The 12278-nt window shown below is 47.6% G+C and overlaps 1 protein-coding gene across 5 annotated transcripts in view; it reads right to left on the bottom strand.

The window, feature by feature from the left end:
- OTOF (otoferlin) overlaps nucleotides 1-12278 on the bottom strand; it is an 89903-nt gene that overhangs the window by 57289 nt on the left and 20336 nt on the right. The gene's annotated exons all lie outside the window — the stretch shown is intronic.

Below are 12278 nucleotides of genomic sequence, written 5' to 3' on the forward strand. Positions count from 1 at the left end.
AGAAAGGCAGAGGGGCAGAGGGGCAGAAGGGCAGAAGGGCAGAGGGGCAGAAAGGCAGAGGGGCAGAGGGGCAGAGAGGCAGAGGGGCAGAGGGGCAGAGGGCAGAAGGGTAGAGGGTCAGATGGGCAGAGGGCTGAAGGGCAGAAGGTCAGAGGGGCAGAAAGGCAGAGGGGCAGAGGGGCAGAAAGGCAGAGGGGCAGAGGGGCAGAGGGGCAGAGGGCAGAAGGGCAGAGGGGCAGAGGGGCAGAAGGGCAATGGGCTGAAGGGCAGAGGGTCAGAGGGGCAGAGGGGCAGAAGGGCAGAGGGGCAGAGGGGCAGAGGGGCAGAAGGGCTGAGGGGCAGAGGGCAGAGGGCAGAGGGGCACATGGGCACAGGAGCAGATGGCAGAGGGGCAGAGGGCCAGAGGGGCAGAAGGGCAGAGGGGCAGAAGGGCAGAGGGGCAGAAGGGCAGAGGGCAGAGGGCAGAGGGGCACATGGGCACAGGAGCAGATGGCAGAGGGGCAGAGGGCCAGAGGGGCAGAAGGGCAGATGGGCAGATGGGCAGAAGGGCAGAGGGGCAGAGGGACAGAGGGGCAGAGGGCAGAGGGGCCGAACACACCACTCAAGTTGTCACAGGCACACAAGGCTCACTCAGCTGCCAACATTTGTTGAGCATCAAGAATATTTTCTGAGACCTGGTGTGTTAGTACAGCACCTAGAGTGTTTGCTGGGCACCTGGAGTTTGTCTGCTGGGCACCTGGAGTGTGTCTGCTGGGCACCTGGCATGCTTGCTGAGCACCTGGCACATCTGCTGGGCATAGTATGTGTGGCAGGCTCTGTGTGTGGCACTGTGGTCAGGGATACAGGGGCCTTCTATATCCTGCTTTAGCTCCCAGGCACACTTGGGATAGACACAGATCTGTTTTTGCAGCCTGTGATGGAACTGTGGCAGCTGGCCTAAGGACAGGTGATGGACAGAGTATAAGAGGACCTCTGTCTGAGGGGATCTGACGGCCCAGGGTGTGGTGGAGCTGTGACCAGTTCACCAGCTCTGCACTTGGCCCTGGCAGCAGTGTCTGCACCTCTCAGCCGTTTACCCTGGACCTCCGGCAATTTGCCCCAGAATTTAAAGACCTGACTTGATCCTTTTGCTCATTCTTTCACTCTGCAGTGCTTCTCAAGTCCTGTGCTAGGGTGCAGGCCAGTGAGAAACAGAGGCATGGATCCCCGAAACCTTTGGTCCTCAACATCCAAGTAGAGCAGAAACAGGCAGGTGAGGCCAGACTCCCCTAGATTCCATACCCTGGAGCCAGGATCTCCCTCCTCTGGGTCCAGAGGGCATGGCCCATCCCTGTCCAGGGTTCATCTCCCCACTGGCCTGACTGAGCTGTATCCACTTTGCAAGTGTCCTGGGCTCTGGTTCCAACCCCAACCACAGTCACTCGTCACTTGGGGTGAGAAGAGCCTGCTGAGCCTCAGAGGGCTCTCCCTGCCTCTGCCTTCCTACAAGCACTGCTGCTGCTCTGGGCTCTGCTGTGGGCTCTTGTCCCCATAGGGCCTGTGTTGAGCCAAACCCAACTGGCTCGGAGTGGGCGCCATGTGTGTTCCTCCACTCCTCTCCATCCCCTCCCCAGGCAGAGTCCTCTGCTGGCTGCTGGCCAGACACAGTCTGGGTCCCTCCCTCTCTCCCCTTCTCTCCTTGTAGGTTAAATGGAGGCTCTCAAGTTCCAGTCTCTGGGAAAGAAGACACCATTTCCAGGCTCCGTTTTCCACCCATTGTTATTAAAGCATTGTCTGTCTCTCACACACCCCCACCCCCGCAACTGCCCCCTCACCCTGGGCTGAGCCGAGACATGGACTTTGAAACCATAGCTCTAAAGAGACAGGGCTACCTGACGTGCAACAAACAATAATGGCTCACTTTTTTCCCCTTTAAGTATTTGTCTCTTTCTTTCATTCTCTCAAAAGAGAAAAATAAATAAATAAATTGCAGAAGGCGGCAGCATTTCCAGTCTCCTCTAGCTCCCTGACATCAGACCCTCAATCTCGGGCTCCCATAGCGTCCTCCCACATTCCCCACTCCCTAGACCCGTCCTTCCCTTGCTTGTTCCTGCCTGCAAAACCACTGAGATATGTCCCTTGATTTCTCATTATTTTTCCCATATTTTCTTCTCAAAGGTGGTTATTAGGGCAGGAGTTAGTGGGGGGGATTCCACTGCATGCTCTCCACCTTTTTATCTTTTCTGGTATGCATGTGCAGAAGGTCTAGGTGTAGTGTTTTGCTTTCTGAGATATTTTTTGGTTCTTTTTCTATTTTATTTTGCATATTTTGCATGTACTTTTACCTTCAAAACAGAGAGAAGAGTCTAAAACCTGTTGCAAGGTGTGTTTTGGGAGGAAACACACAGAAATATCAGCATCCAGGAAGCCGTATAACTTAAGGAGCTCAAGGTCTCCATCCTCTCATACTGAGACCTGCTTCCTATTTGCCTTCTCAAGACCCCCATACCGTTTGTTCTGAAACCTGCCTCCCAGCTTTAAGAGATAGACAAGGTAGAGTCCCTCCTTCAATCTGTATAAATATACCTTGAAACAGAAACAGGGCTATGTGGAAATGTTATGCATGTAGAATCTATTGTACTTTACTGTTGACTGTAAACCATTAATCCTCCAATAAAGAAATTTAAAAAAGGGGAGAGTCAGGCGGTAGTGCAGTGGGTTAAGCACACGTGGCACAAAGTGCAAGGACCAGTTTAAGGATCCTGGTTCGAGCCCCTGGCTCCCCACCTGCAGGGGAGTCGCTTCACAGGTGGTGAAGCAGGTCTGCAGGTGTCTATCTTTCTCTTCCCCTCTCTGTCTTCCCCTCCTCTCTCCATTTCTCTCTGTCCTATCTAACAACAATGACATCAATAACAACAACAAGAATAACTGCAACAATAAAACAACAAGGGCAACAAAAGAGGAAATAAATAAATAAACAAAAATTTAAAAAAGAGAAATTTTAAAAAAGAGAAGAAAAAGCAACAGGGCAGTAGATCTGATCATTGTTTCTGCCTCCACTACGCTTCAAACTGCACTAAAGCCTTTCCCTCCTTGTAAAAGCTGATGTGACCCTGCTTGGTCTTCTGTGGCCCTAGGCCTTGGGCTCTCATTGGCTTTATTTGTCTTACTCCACTGCCACAGCCCTGCCAGGCAGATAGAACAGAGGATATGCTGCATTTTATGGAAGGGACGTCTGAGGCCTGGAGAGGCAGAGCCCCCACCATGTCATAGAGATCGTTCATACCTTGGACAGTTCACACCCCAGGCTCGCCTCTCAGACTGGTGTGTGTTTCCTCACTGAGCTGGTCCTAGACACATCAGGCTGAGCTGAGAGACCTTGTGGGAAGCCACAGGCCTCGGAAGTGTTGCAAAAAGGCATCTGAGGCTCCCTTCCCAAGCTGTCCCTAGAACCGCTTACTCATAGCCCAATTCTTCCGGGGCCCAGTCAGGGGCAGTTTAAGGTTTGTCTACTCCAGACAGGGGACAGGAATAAGAGGGGTGCTGCTCCTGGTTGAAAGAGGCGAGACCCTGGGCCTCCCTGAGCAGGGGGGTGGGAGGGCTGCCTCCCCTGCACTGAGGGTGCACCCTACTGGCTGGGCCCGGTCACCTGCTCAGAAGTGGAGGCAGCGAGCATGGAGAAACTCCAGCAAGGGCTCCGCAGGGACAGTGGGAGAGTCTGACCTAAGCGTGGACTTAGCATCCTGCCTTTGCTGCTTCAGCTTCTTCACCTTGGGAGACACTGGCTCTCTGAGCCCAAGTTCTAGCACCTGTGTTGCCATGGAGATGGGATGAAGAGTATATGCTGGCTCTGGGGGCAGCCCCAGGGTACCATCTTCCAACAGGGCTGCCCATCAGGCTGGGGAGTGAGGGCGAGTCTCTGGAGTGTGTGAGGACCTGAGCGCAGCCTGGCAGTCTCCACTCCATAAGGGCCTGAGGGCTCCCCATGTGACAACTAGTGCCCAGAGCTTCTGCAGGTGTGAGCGTCTCTGTCAGCATCTGCTTTCTGCCCCCAGCTACTTGCCCTCCTGCTGCCCATTCTTTGGGTGTCACTGCCTTGGTGTCCAGCACCCAGTGGGTGCTCAGACAGGGCCCCGGGCTCAGGGGCAGCAGGGCCTGCCCTTCCTCCTGTCCCGTGCCAGACAGCCTTGGGAAGAGGAAGGACACGGTGATTAACTCTGAATGTCATGTACACCCAGGGCTCAGATATCAGGACTCAGCTAATGGAAAGGGGTGGCTTTGCCCTTGGGGAGGCCTCTCAGGTTGCTTGCTGGCTATGGGCCTGAGGGACAGGTGGACATGTTCCCTGGGAGACTTGCTGAGTCCCAGGGAGCAGGATAGCAGGATGGTGACCAATCAGGGGCAGAGGCCACAGGGCCATCCTGACAGCCAGGGTCCTCACTTTGGGGGGAACATTGATCAGGTTGCTAGGAAGCCTGAGGCCACGCAGCTGACTGAGCCCGCAGCAGCAGTGGTTCCACAGTCAAAGCCCCTCACATTGTCATTTGCACAGAGGTTTCACTCCTGTCCAGGTTCTACCTGACAGACAGAGAGCCTGGGCCCAGATGCTGAAAAGCAGCATCCAAGAGGGGGAATGCCAGAGCACAGCCACCTTAGTGTCAGGACTCATAGCGAAGGAGGAATTTACTGTCCTGTGGAGACACAGGAGGAGGCAGGGACAACTGTGTTCCCGGGGTGATGGGCTGGCCACAGTCTGGGGTGGTTGTGGTTGCTCCCAGCCTAGGTGAGAAGGTGAGACCTGGCTGTGTGTCCCCGCAGAGGCAGGGCAGGGGAGAGTGGTCTGCGGGTGTGTGTGTGTGTGTGTGTGTGTGTGTGTGTGTGTGTATGTTTCTTGCTCTAGGGGCTGCTTAGCCAGTTACTGAACTCAAATGGGGGTCTTCACAGATAGGAGAGGCGGCTCAGGAAAGAGGTGGGGTGGCTATTCTGGGAGTTCACAGCAGATGTGACTACAGGTTCTTGTCCCCAAGTCAGCCCTGGTGACACTGCAGAAGAGGGCAATATGGGTCTCAGGAAGCACCAGCTAGAAAAAGGGCTGTGAGGAGCTGGGGTACAGGATAGGGGAGAGAAGCCAAGGCTGTTTAAGCTTCTATTTGGGTGAAGGGTGCAAGGGTAGGTAACCAACTTGAGGTGGGTGGAGAGCGAGTTGGAGATATCTCAAAGCAGTACTCTTCAAGGCTGTCTGCTCCCTTGCTGAATAGGGGGTGACAGCCAGCTAGGCGAGTGACAAATGATGACAATAGGGGCTGATGGGCCAGCTGCTCACACTGCCCGCAACCAACCCAAAGTAGGCATCCTCTGTCAACCGCACATCTCCCGGAAGGCTCCGAGAGGAGGCCCGCCTGTTAATGTTGTGTCCTGTGTCCCCTGGGGCTCATGTCTGCCCTTCAATGAGGGATCCACACAGCCAGGCTTCCACAGAGACCCTGTGAGAGAGGCATTTCTGTCAAAGGAAGACAGTACAGCCAACAGCATCTACTGCCTGGAAAGGTCATTAGCACAGGTGGACTCACAGAGCAGGACTCGTGGTGAGAGACAGGGACAAAGAATCACAGCAAGAGAGCAAGAGAGTGAGCGGGGGGGGGGGGGGGGGAGGGGGGGGAGTAGCATGAGGCAATGAGGCACTAGCTCAGGAGACAACAGGGAAAGGTTGAAAGAGAACAGTGAATCGATGGGGGGCCAGGAGTACACATATCTTGAGGAGATGTGAAACTAGACCCCTGAAACAACAGTCTTGTAAAACAGTATTTCCTTGAGAGAGAGAGAGAGAAAGAGAGAGAGAGAGAGAGAGAGATTTAAGAGGTAAGTGAAAGCACTGGTGTCTGATAATAAGAGCTACAGAGGAAAGGACAATATAAAAGCTGAAAGAAAGGGCTGCCTGAAGTAATCATAACAGAGCCAGAGCTGTGCAACACCCACAAAAAGGTCTTAAATTGGATGGGGCTGACAAAGGTGTGCAAAACAGGAGAGATAAAGAAGCCCCACAATCTGACACATTTTAACAAAATTTGAGACCATTCAGGAGAAAATAATCATGCTTCCCCCGCCGCCCCAAGAGAGAAAGAAAAGTTCACAAAGGTCCAAGAACCAGAGGACTTTCTGACTTCTCAGCAGCAACAGAGAGTATCTTTGTTGAAGAAACAAACTTTAAGCCTGCAGTTTCTATCTCAGATCTGAACCTCTTCCAATCTGATGGCATAAGGAAAACATTCTCAGATGTAGAGTTCCAGGTTTGCTACACACAGGTCAAAACTGAAAACGTTTTTGAGAGCTTGTTTGGAGGTTCTAGCAGAGAAGCATAGCTACTCGTAGACCCTCAACCCAAGGCGGGTCCGTCTCTATTAGGGGAAGGCCTTCCTCTTCGACCAAGCACACAGCTTCGGGAAGGACACACATGGAGCGGTGAGGGAGGAAGGGGACACCCGCCTAGCCAGCCAGATCAGCTGAATCAACCCTGGTGATCAATGGGGTGACACATGTTGCAGCCAGATTGCCCTCACATCCTGAAAATGCTTTTGGAGGATGTGATCACATAAGAAGAAACAAGGATTTTAAAGAGAATGAGGAAGATTCCTTGCTGTCTTAGAGTTTAAGAAGGCAATAGATAAACTATAGCCAAGTTATTTAGGAGCTTGGTTTACTTTGCAAATCCCATGGTTAGAATTTATTGTACCATAAAAGACCTTACCATGATTTATGTCGTTTGTGCTATTTACAAGTAACTCTATCATAGATAATGGCAGAATCGGTTGCTTCTGGTCTCCCTGGTCTATGATTATAGGTTATTTAATATTTCAAGAAAAAGTTATTATTGAAAATGCATTAACAATGTAAGCCTAGTGTTAGTATTCAATCAGTTTGCAAATTTGAAACATTAAGTGCTGAGATTAAAGGAATATGTATTCTGAACTGAAATCTATGCATTTGAAGAGCTCAAGATATTCAATATATTTTCCTCTCTTATACTGAGTAAGTAGTGATTTATAAGACTATAAGTTAATAGGCTAGATCAACCTACTCTGCCACTTGAAGAAGACGGGTCCTTAAATGAATGCAGCCTAGGATGTTCCTAGCTGTGACCATGGAATGCGAGCTCAGACTGACAGGAATGCAGAGGTTACACAGGCTCCTGTGCTTAATATGAATAGACATGGGCCCTAGATCAGATCATTGGGGTTTACAGTTAATGGTATTTATATGCATATTGGTATTTGTATGTACTCCTCATATCTGGGTATGGTATGGTTAATGGGTATGGTTAATGGTATTTATATGCACTCCTCATGTCTGGGAGCTACTCTCTGCCCTGATCCAGCTTTCTAGTTCTATTCTCAACTCAAGACACCATTTCCCCAGACAGTACTTTTAACCCACCTGCATGTTAGCTACTAGGCTCAGCAAAAACTACTGAAATAATGGGTCCCTTTGAATATACCCCAAATAGGCTTCCTAGCTTTTCCCATATGAAGACCCTTAAGTTCCATCTGCTCTATTCTTACCTTCAGGTTCTTGATTATTAAACAATTTGCTCTGCTTTATATCTTACTGCCTTTCAGCCACCAAGTTGCAGACACTGCCATGATGCCCATCCTAACTTCCCTGCAGACGACCTCACCAATGTGTCCTGGAATCCTACTTCCCCAGATCCCTGTCCCAGTCAAGAAAGACAGAAACAAGCTGGGGGTATGAATTGACCTGCCAATGATCATGCTCAGTGGAGAAACAATTCCAGAAGCCATACCTTCCTTCTGTTGCACCTCATAAAGAATTGTGGTCCATACTCCCTGAAGGATAAAGAATAGGGAAACTTCCAATGGAGGGGATGGAATATGGAACGCTGCTGCTGCTGCTGCTGGGAATTGTGCGGAATTGTGCCCCTCTTCTCCTACAGTCTTGTTAATCATTATTAAATCACGAATAGAAAAAGAAATTTATACCCAGAAGGGAAAAAAAGGGAAGAAACACAATGCCAAGAGATAAGAGAAGCAAATATGATGAAATATCTTGGATAAGATGACAGTTGTCTTAAAAATCAAAAAGGACCAGAGTCGGGCGGTAGCACAGCAGGTTAAGCGCACGTGGCGTGAAGCGCAAGGACCGGCGAAAGGATCCCAGTTCAAGTCCCCGGCTCCCACTTGCAGGGGAGTTGCTTCACAAGCAGTGAAGCAGGTCTGCAGGTGTCTGTCTTTCTCTCCCCTTCTCTGTCTTCCCCTCCTCTCTCCATTTCTCTCTGTCCTATCCAACAACTACAACAACAATAATAACTACAACAATAATGAAAAACAACAAGGGCAACAAAAGGGAAAATAAATTTAAAATAAAATCAAAAACGAAGGTGAGGACAAATAAAAGAAAAACAAATCCACCTTCAGAGGAAGCTAGAATTAGCATCTACACACTTTCAGCAAGAGGGTGTGGGCTGGGGTTCTAGGGCACTTGAGAAAACTGAAGTCCTTGTCCTGATAAGAGGGAACTATGATCATTAATTTATCTAACGTATCAACAGAGCTGCATGAACACGAGTCAGGGCAACTACTCTGAAAACAAAAGTAGAATGTAAAATTCTCCAGTAGAAGGAAACATGACCCACACGATGGAAAGTTGGAGAGAAGAAAGAAGCAAACAAGAAGTGAAACATGTGAAGTAAGATAGTAGTAGAGGACCAGAGAAGTAGCACAGAGGTTTGCATAGCAGACTTTTGTGCCTCAGGCACCAGAAGTCCCAGGTTCAATCCCTGGCACCACCACCAGCCAGAGCTGAGCTGTGAATGGTTAAAAAAGAAAGAAAGAAATGAACCTTATAATGACAGCAGTTGTAACAGATCTAAATAGGTAAACGGGATCAAAGGGGACACATTGCATAACAAAATAAGATGTAATAATACCAGTTTTGATAAGACACACTTGCTTTTAAGACTACAGGAACACTGAAAATAAAAATATGAAAAAAAGATGTACCAAAAATAAAAGAACTAAAAATATACCAGGCAGATGAATCAGAATAAACTGATAGTAATGTTAATATCTGAAATACATCAATATTGATGCAAAAGCATCACAAGAGATAAGAAAATTATTAAAGAACATTAAAAGGAAAAACGTAAATCTGGACCTGGCCCATGGGCTGTGGCTTGCCAATCTGCGCTCCACAGAGAGGTGGTTACATGAATGTATTTGCCAAATGTCGTTGACCAAATTGCTTAAGACCTGAAAGTACAAATGTGTTTGTCTCTTTCATATTATCAACACAAAGGTGCAGAGGACCCCTGCTGCAGTTTCAAAATACATTAAGCAGCAGGCAGCAAGACCTGCAGGGAGGAATATGCAAACCAAGAATCGTAGTTGTCAAATTTACTAAGATGTTATTTCTGGATTTCCATGAGAAAGAGAGAAAGACAAGAGCATTGTTCTGATCTGGATGTCGTGGTGCCAGGGGTTGAATCTGGGCCTCAGGCAACACCATGTGGCATCTCCCCCAACCCAGTGGATGTAGATTTTATTGCAACCGATTTGAGTATTTTTTATAAGCAACTGATTAAAAAAAATTTTTTTTTATTCATTATTGGATAGAGATGGAGAGGAATTGAAAAGGGAGGGGTGCACAGAGAGGGAAAGAGACAGAATACACCCGCAGTCCTATTTCAATTCAGGAAGCTTTCCCCCTGGATACACCCGCAGTCCTATTTCAATTCAGGAAGCTTTCCCCCTGGATACACCCGCAGTCCTATTTCAATTCAGGAAGCTTTCCCCCTGGAGGGGAGAACCAAGGGCTTGAACCCACTGCCTGGCACCTGCAATAATTTTTAAAGCTGCTAGAACAAGCAGAGAAAAATAAGAAGGAAATGTAAAGAACTGAATTCTATTATCAGTCTGTTGTAGCTGATATTGCACGGTATAGAAATTTCTATCCTGAAGACAATCTTTCCAAGAGGAAGGAACACCTGTGATTGTGAGTTGGGCCACAATACAAGTGTCGATACATTCCAAAAGATTAATATCAAACAACTGATTTTCTGTAATCACAGTGGAACAAAATTATAGAACTGAAGAGTGTGAGAAGCTAAGAAAAGTCATGTGTATTTGGAAGCCAAATAACATATTACTCTTGGGTTTAAAGGGAGATATGAGACACTTAAAACTGAATAATAGCGAAAACACTACAAAGTTGTGTAGGATACAGTAAAAACTAAATGTAGCGTAAATGTGATAGCTTTACCTGCATTTATTAAGAAAAGTTAAAAATAGCAGGCTTTGCACTTAGCTAAAGAAGTTGGAGAAAATGTCAGAGGGCAGATAAACAGAAAGAAAAAAATACAGTTAAGAAATCAAGGAGATGGAAAATAGCAGTAACATCAGGACAGATTCACAAAACCTAAAGCCAATTATTAGGAAAGATGAATGCGATAAATGAATGTTGGGGAAAGGAAGAAAACCTGACTACAGGCACAACAAAGACTTTAAAACAGTTTTAAGACATTGTGATAAAACCTGTGCTAATAAAATTTTAAAAAATGGGGCCAGGCAGTGGTGCACTGGGTTAAATGCACATGGTCCAAAGTGCAAGGACTGGCTCAAAGGATCCTGGTTCAAGCCCCCAGTTCCCCACCTGCAGGGGGTCGCTTCACAAACAGGTCTGTGGAACAGGTCTGCAGGTGTTTATCTTTCTCTCCCTCTCTTTATCTTCCCCTCCTCTCTCAATTTCTGTCTGTCCTATATAAAAAGAAAAGTTTCTCTCTGTCCTATCCAACAATAACAACAAATGGGAAAAATGGCCTTCAGGAGCAGTGAATTTGTAGTGCAGGCACCAAGCCCCAGCGATAACCAGGGAGGCACTATATATAAACCTAGATGCAATGAAAACTGCCTAGAAGAGTAAGGGGGAAAATGTAAACTCAGTGCAGAAAGACACAAAGGGGGAGACACCACGGTGTGGCTCCGACACCCATGAAGCTTCACCAGTGCAAATGCTTCCATGGGAAAGTGTGCATTCTATCAAGAGAGCTGTCTCCCAGCCATTCAAGTCAAGCTTTCAATTCAGTAAAGTTTAAGTCAAGTTCCAGTTATTTTTTGGAAGGACTTGACAAACTTACTTTATGATTAATCTGGGAAAGTAAAGTCTCCAGGCTGGCCAACTTTAAAGCAAGAGGAGTGAAGAGAGGGGGCTTGCTTGAGTAGATGTTAAGGCGCACAGACAGTCATATTAATGAGTGTGGCAGCATCAGAACAAATCGACTGAAAGGCTGGAACAGAAGGTACAGACATGGAGTCAACATACAACAGATGGACAGAAGATGGTTGACACTTAGTTAGCTGATGCTAGGTGAAGTGTCTCCTTCTGGGGAAACATAAAACTGGACCCTCCATGACACCAAATACAGTGTCCAAGATGTAACTACAAAACCAGAAAATGGGGCTGGCGAGATTGCTCACTTGGATAGTGCGTTGCTTTGCCAAGTGTGCAATTCTTAGGTTCAAGCCTGGCCTCTACCGCACTGAAGGAAGATGGGGTTGCTGTGGTCTCTTTCACTCTCTTTCTCCCTGTCTGGCTCTCTCTAAAAGTAACAGACAAACAAACAACAACAACAACTGCAAAAACAAACAGTAACAGAAGAAAAAACAAAACCAGAAAATGTAGGAACGGAGCCAGAGAAATAGCTCTGCTGGCTGGGGTCTCACCATTGGTCTCACCCAATGAGCCCTGTTACTACATTTTTCTATTCTCTTTTTTATATTTTATTTATTTTATTTTAATGAGAAAGGGTAGATACAAAGGGAAAGATAAAGAGAGAGAGAGAGAGAGAGAGAGAGAGAGACAGACAGAAGAACACTGCTCAGTTATGGCTTATGGTGATGCTGGGGATTGAACCTGGGACCTCAGAGCCACAGGCTTGAAAGGCTTTTACAGAACCATTATGCTGTCTCCCCACCCCCTTTATTCTTTTTTTCTTTGCAGTTAGTTTTAGTTTTTATATCTAGTTTTGTTGTTGTTTTTTTCACATAGAGAAAGCTCCAGGACTATGGTCTCTCTTTCCCTCTCTCTTTGTCTGCCTCTCTCTTTGTCTCTGAAAAAGTCAACTCAGAACAGTGAGATTAAGCACATGAGAGGCCTTGACAATGCACAAAAAACAAAAACAAACAAACAAACAAACAAAACCCTGGGGAGTCGGGCTGTAGCGCAGCGGGTTAAGCGCAGGTGGCGCAAAGCACAAGGACCGGCATAAGGATCCCGGTTCGAACCCCCGG

This window comes from Erinaceus europaeus, chromosome 3, assembly GCF_950295315.1.
Source record: "Erinaceus europaeus chromosome 3, mEriEur2.1, whole genome shotgun sequence".
Taxonomy (NCBI): domain Eukaryota; kingdom Metazoa; phylum Chordata; class Mammalia; order Eulipotyphla; family Erinaceidae; genus Erinaceus; species Erinaceus europaeus.